We start from the raw sequence: 7157 nt of genomic DNA on the forward strand, positions 1-7157 counted from the left end.
GATCCGTCTTCAGTGTAGGAGGATAGTTGGCTACTTCAAAAGCAGTACCACTGCAAAGGTGAATTCCTTTATTACACAGCAGTATTCAAATTAATGCAAAATGACTTGAAAAATGTTTTGTTTCATATTTAATTTTTATAGACAAGGCTGACACAGGTGCAGGAGCAAATGATGCCTACAGAGCCTGTGCTGAAGCTCATTCAAGAGGTAAGTTGACATCCATAACTGCTTCCACTCCCCTTTCAAACAATAATGACCTTTTATTTTCAGGTGGAGACACGCTGGAACAGCACCTTCCACATGTTGCAACGAGTGTACAACCTCTACAAATTAGCTATAACCTTTCTCTGTACCCCAGCCTCATCCGTCCATTGTGAAAGACTATTTTCAAAAGCAGGAGAAATCCTATCGAAGAAAAGAAACCGTTTAAAGCCAAACACTTTGGAAATGCTTGTTTTCCTCAATAAAAATGAATGAAAGGTGTATCTTGATCCTTGTTTATGTCAATGTCTAAAATAAAGCAATCATTCTTTCAAGTAACACACGCACATTCATTCACATCACAACTCCCTCCTTTTGACTCCATCAAATCCATGGTATTTTAATCACTGTGTCATGACATTTATTTTCCACATGATGGCGCAATAGAACAAATGGAGCCTCATGATGCATCGGCCCAGGACCGACCCAGTTGGATGGAAAGCCTCATTGCTTCATGAGGCTTCAGATTCCCATCACTATTAAAAGGGGCGGGTCTGCCGCTGATAGGTGACAGTTAGCGCAACGAATAAACAGCGGCATCACAGTTAGTTTCAATCACGGTTTGTTCCGTTCGCGATCGGCAGTTTAAATAGCGTGTAAAGTCTTTCTGTAACAGTGGTGTCTTTTATGTAGTTATTTTTGCACAGTCGTCACGTTTGTGCGGTGGCACTAGAATGTTTGTTTGAACCAAGTAATTTTCGTTACAGCTGGAGTCAATAATGCCGGCACTTCACTTCCGAGTTTGGCCGTTGGGATTTGGAGTCCTTTTGCTCGATTCCAGTTATGTTTGCTGAATGCTTTCTCATGTTTGGACAGGGGCGTCACTAGGTTTGAAGAACATGGGGGGCTTAGCCCCAAGGGGAACACGGCCTCTTTAGGGAGGTCCGGGGGCATGCCCCCCCGGGAGAAATTTTTTCTACATTCTATTAAAAATCCATCAATTCCGTGCACTTTGAGAGCAAAATGAAGAGGCTATGAAGAACTACACACATCACATTAGTATCCTCTTTACTATGATGGGGCTTCCTCCCCTGGACTTTAACTGGACTAGATCATAGAAATTTAAAGAGTTCAAAAGTTCAATCTTGGTTGTTCAAGGGAATTAGAAGGATGCCCGATAACATAATCTATATGACAGTAGGCCTATATTCCTCTCTACCAAAATGTATGAATATATGCTTCGCCCCCAGAAGACTATGTATTTTGAGATGTCTGCCGTGATTTTGGTGTTACATAAATAAAGTATCATTATTGTGTCAACACAGTACAGTTGAATGTAGTGGGCAATAAAATAATTAACTTACAGCTATCTAGAATAAATAAATTGCCTTTCCACTTTCAGGAAAATTGAATGCTTTAATACTGTCCAACAACAAATGGAAGATTGACACATTTATAACCAACAAAAATTACTTTAAAAAATTTAACAATGTGCAATTCTTCACAGTTAAAAATTCTTATACAAATAAAATAATACAAAAAGTATTAAATGATTGTACCCAAGTAAAAGTAAAATACTTGTTGAAAAAATGACTTTAGTAAAAGTAGTAAAAAAAGTAGTCATTCAACTCAAACAAAATACTCAAAAACAAAATACTCAATTAGAGTACTTTTACACTTAGTTACTTTGCATCTCTGCCCATCTCCAAGACTGTCCATTCACTTGGTGGGTGGAAGCATCAAAGAAAGCCTTCTGTTTTTAAGAGTTGCAAATCGGTCAATCACTCTGTTGTGACTGATATGCTCAAGTGTGTTCTTTTCAATGGACATGACTGCAAGACTGTGAAGTCTTTTCTGACCCATTGTTTGACGCAGCCATGAGTGAAGCCAACGCAGTGCACTAAAGGACCTTTCACATGAGCAGCTACTTACAGGAACTGTTACAGTGCAGTTTCTGCTGCTACTGGAGATATTTTAGCGGACTATAGTCACTAGTTTTACCAGCATGGATGAATTGAATACTTAATTTACCTTTCTAAAAAACTGTCGAATATCCATCCTGTCGACTCAACCTGACTTTCGGCAATGAACTGTCAGTTGTTGCGTGAGCATTTGATGTGGCGATGGTGACAGTCAACATCGCCATCAAATGCTAACTGTCACCATCGCCACATCAAATGCTAACGCAACACCTGTTGCGTTAAGGAAACCTGGGAGATTTAACATTACAATAATGGCAGGTTATCGAAATATAATTGAAAATGGCCACATTACATTGAATTCGATGCAATATATTAGCAGAAGTAAAGGGAAAATAAATAATACTTTTTTTAAAATAATGCAATGAAATTATTTAGGGGGGCTAAAGACATTTTTAGGGAGGCTGAAGCCTCCCTAAAATAGGCCTAATTACGCCGATGTGTTTGGAATAATGAATATTGATAATACATCGTTTAAAATCATGGTTGATTTAATTATTTTTTATTATTATTGTGAAGTTGAAGGTATTAAATTAATTAATATAGTATTCGTTGGAGTTGTTATAATAGTAGTACTCAGAGAATGTTTAGAGATCAGTCATCTCGTTACCTCTACGTCCAGCGTCCTAGACACAAAATTAACCCACGGGATGCACAGTTCCAAACAATGTACGTCTTTGGGACGCAAGGAAATTTCTCAGTCAAAACAAACAAACAAACAAAAAAAAACACTACGGCAAGCCTGAGGATTTCACAGTAACAATCGTTACCGGTAGCGTGCTGTTTCCGTGGCGTCATTTTCACGGGACCGAAAAATAGTTTAACTGTAAAAGTCACCGCACACGAGTTGACTGTGTGATCAACGTGATTTCACTGCGCCTGTATATGTGTTTGTGATGTGGTGTGGTATGTGAGTGTGTTTCTTCTAATTTACTTTCGTTTTGTTTTGTTTTCAGTGTTGGGGGGACGCAGCAGATGACGGACGTTACGTGCGCATGCGGGTTGCTATTTAAGTCCGCAAACTGAGGAATCGCGCGGATGAAAGTTTGAGATGGCGGCAAAAAAAAACTCACCAAGGTCTACTAATTATGACATTTAAGAAATGGGAATGCTAGTCTGATTTTTCGTATGAATGGTCCAAAGGGCGTATCACTAAACTCACCTGGGATGTATGCACAGAACGCGAGAGCGAGATCGAGACGCGAGGCACGATCACGAGGTAAATTGGTCATTAGATTTGTAGGCTAATCGCTGTGAAAAATATTATGAAACAGTATTGGTTTTTCTATAATTTACTGGTTGTAGCATGGTACCTTTATGAATAAACCATTCGTCACAAGGTGTAGTAATGCTAATGTTAACTGTTGGTAGAACTAATTGTTGAGATGTGCGCTTCGTTCGGGATATATTTGGGAAAATAATGACGAGAGATGAATTTTCTTCACTTAACTCAAACTCGTGTCATGTTTATTTGCCGACTGCACAGAGAGCAGCCGCTTCTCATCACCACTGAACAGGAAGAAGACATTTTGCGCCGAATACAGACCGGATATGGCGTATAATTTGGGTTGCCAGATCCGTTCTAAATAAACAAGTATTATGTCCCAATGACACATTTCAATCATAAAGAACACATCACAGCATTACAGAAATGAGGATACAAGATATCGTTTCTCAACACCCCCACTTATACTCAGTTTGCTGTCATGTAAACAAAATTAAATACAACAAGATAGAAAACAATGTGGACCCTGTCTCACACATTTCATATCCCAAATACAATGGGTGCAAACTCAATCAACTTTGACTTGGTGGCTGGCTTAGTCGTAATGTCAGCAACCATAACTTCAGTAGGACAGTACACCAAATTTTTTTTACCCTCATTAACTGTGGACCTGATAAAGTGGTACTTTATGTCCACATGCTTACACCTCTGTCTATGAACAGGATTTTTAGCAAGGGCAATTGTCCCCTGGTTGTCCTCGTACACCGTTGTTTTTGTGTATTGGTAGTCGTCAATAGCCTCTAGTAACTGTTCTAGATACAAGCACTCTTGTATTGTCGAAGCAAGAGCCATATATTCGGCTTCGCAGGTGGAAAGCGCAACTGTAGGCTGCTTCTTAGTTTTCCAGGAAACTAAAGCACTGTTTTTACTGAGACTAGCACAGTATCCTGTGGTACTGCGCCTGTCGCTGGAGTCAGATGCCCAATCTGCATCGCCGTAGGCTTTAATGCCTAGCTCTTCATTGTCAACTCTTTTGAAATTCAAACCTTTGTCAGAAGTGCCTTTTAGGTATCTTAACACATGTTTCACAGTGACCCACTGCTCCTCTGTCGGCTCTGCAAAATACTGTGACAACCTGCTTACCACAAAGCTTAAATCTGGCCTGGTACAAGTAGTCAGATAGATTAGGCTACCTACTGCTTCTCTGTAGGTTCTGACATCACTCATTTTCACTGCATCATTTGAATATTCCAACTTTTGTTCACAAGGCGTTTCTCGTACTTTACAGTCTTGCATATTGAAACGCTCTAATATCTTGTTGACGTATTTCTCCTGTGACATTTTTACACATCCATCAGACTGATTGAAATCGATACCTAGAAAATGCTTGAGTGTGCCAAGATCTTTCATTTTGAACTTTACAGAAAGCATCCCTTTCACATCTTTCAAAATCATTTCATCGCTGGCCGCGATAATCAAATCGTCGACCCATATGATAACGATCACCTTGTCATTTTTTGACTCTTTGGTATAGATACAATGGTCGGCTGGGTTTTGCTTGTACTCATTATCTTTTAAATAGTCATGTAGAACTCTATTCCAGTTGCGTCCAGATTGTTTGAGACCATAAAGTGATTTTTGTAGTTTGTACACTAGTCCATCATCTTTCTCTTCATAACCTTCTGGAGGGTTAATGTAAATGTCATAGTCCAAAGGCGCGTGTAGGTACGCTGTGCTCACATCCATTTGGTGGAGGAGTAAATTCTCCTGAGCTGCTTTTTGTAGCAACACTCTTACCCTTGTGAGATTTGCAGTTGGTGAAAACATGTCTCCATAGTCTATGTCCTTCACCTGGCTGTAGCCCTTTGCCACAAATCGGGCTTTATACTTGTCTTTTCCATCCACATCACTTTTGATAGAGTATACCCATTTACCCCCCACTGTTTTCTTGTCCGCTGGTAGGGTTGCTCGGGTAAATGTGTTATTGTCATTTAACGACCGGATCTCCTCATCCATAGCTTTTACCCATTCTTTAGAGTTAGTTGACCTCATGGCCTCTGCATATGTTTGTGGAACACCACACACTGCTCTGCAGCAATAGTCCACTGTGGTGTATGTCCCATCATTATCACTACATTCATCCACAAAATCATCTCAGTGACTAGGTTTCTTTCTCTCTCTAGTAGGATATCTTCTGTTTTCAGGTTCATCTCTTGTGTTTTGAACAACTTATTGAATGTATTCAAGAAATGCAGTATATATAATGAATATGAGTTATTTGATATAAAAAGTAGAAAGAACAATTATACATATATACAAACCGAAAGGTAGATCAATAGATAAGTATAGTACACAAAGGGGTAAAAGTATTTTATGAAATTCAGATTTCTTCCTTTTCTTTGGTATTGGAAATGATCAATATACATTATTGCACAACAAGGGGTAGGACTAGATAAGTTGTGTACTTCTTCCTATTCCTTTGAACATATAACTGTGATGATGTTTGTGTTGCTTACTTTCACTTTTATTTTCCTTTCGTAATTTTTGTTTGCATTTTGTCATGTTGTTGTGTGTTTTGTATGTGTTCAATAAACAAACAAACAAACAAACAAAAAACAAACAAACAAACAAAAAAATCTCTTGTGTCACTCTGTTGTGTGAGGCTATACTCATTTGAAGCCATTTCTGTACCTGGAATATCATTTTGCACATTCCTGTTGTGTGCACTTGGCTTTTGAGGACTCTCTAGTTTCTTATCATTCTCATGAATAAGCTCGCTAGTCCTGGGTTGCCTCATGTCATAATCTGTATTTGGATCTGTCTCATTTGTCTGTGTCTGTTTCTCAACAGCTGCCTTGTTCATAAACTTCACAAGCCTGTGTTTTAATACTCTGTTTGTGTCTGGATTATATACTAGGTAGGCTGGGCTATATTTATCAAACCCCACAAAAAGTCCTTCGTCACATTTAGAATCCAGCTTTCCTTTGTCGTGTTTGTATGTGTAACATGTAGACCCAAATTTTTGCAATTTGGATACATTAGGTTTCTTTCCGGTTAACATCTGATAGGGGGTCTGCCCTGTACGCCTGCTCAAGAATCTGTTGCGACCATGCGCTGCCATTTGTACTGCATAATGCCAAAGCTCTCTTGGTATCTTGCTTTCAACTAGCATACAGTTTCCCATCTCAAAAAGAGTACGCCAGCCCCTCTGTCCCATTCTGGTGGGGTGAATAGGGAGCTGATGTCTCATGTCTGATTTTGTTTTCCCTCATCAGTGTTTGGAAATCAAGACTTTTGTACTCTGTTCCCCCATCTGACCTCATACGCTTCACATTCCCATAGGGGGTTACATCTGCAAGAAACTTCTCCGTCGCTCGTACCGTGTCACTTTTCTTCTTAAGAAAATAAACAGACATTGTACCCGAGTAATCATCGGTGAATGATACTGCATATTTGTGACCATCAATAGATTCAGTATTCATCGGACCCGCAAGGTCGGTGTGCACCAGCTCCAGGGGAGCCTTAGCTCTGGTATCAGGGTTCCTGTACTCTGAGTGAACTTTCCCTTAAATTTTATTTTGAAGGTGGTCAACGGCGCTCTCTTAGGCAGATTTCCGTCATGTATTGTATGAACAATTGGTGGCTTGACTGCTGTACGGAACTGGCGCGCGTTGAGGGATAGACACCCCTTGACGAAATTCTCCTGAATTTGTCTTCAACGTGCTAAAACTAGTGATGGCAAAATGAAGCCC

General features: G+C 39.6%; 1 long non-coding RNA gene across 1 annotated transcript; it reads left to right on the forward strand.

Annotated features, from left to right (window-relative positions):
• LOC109511849 (uncharacterized) lies at window positions 1-432 on the forward strand. Its single transcript, XR_002167405.1, has 3 exons — window positions 1-58; window positions 142-207; window positions 271-432. It is a non-coding gene; the product is annotated as an uncharacterized LOC109511849 (long non-coding RNA).
• The last annotated feature ends 6725 nt before the right edge of the window (window positions 433-7157 follow it).

This window comes from Hippocampus comes, unplaced genomic scaffold (genome assembly GCF_001891065.2).
Source record: "Hippocampus comes isolate QL1 unplaced genomic scaffold, H_comes_QL1_v1.1 scaffold224, whole genome shotgun sequence".
Taxonomy (NCBI): domain Eukaryota; kingdom Metazoa; phylum Chordata; class Actinopteri; order Syngnathiformes; family Syngnathidae; genus Hippocampus; species Hippocampus comes.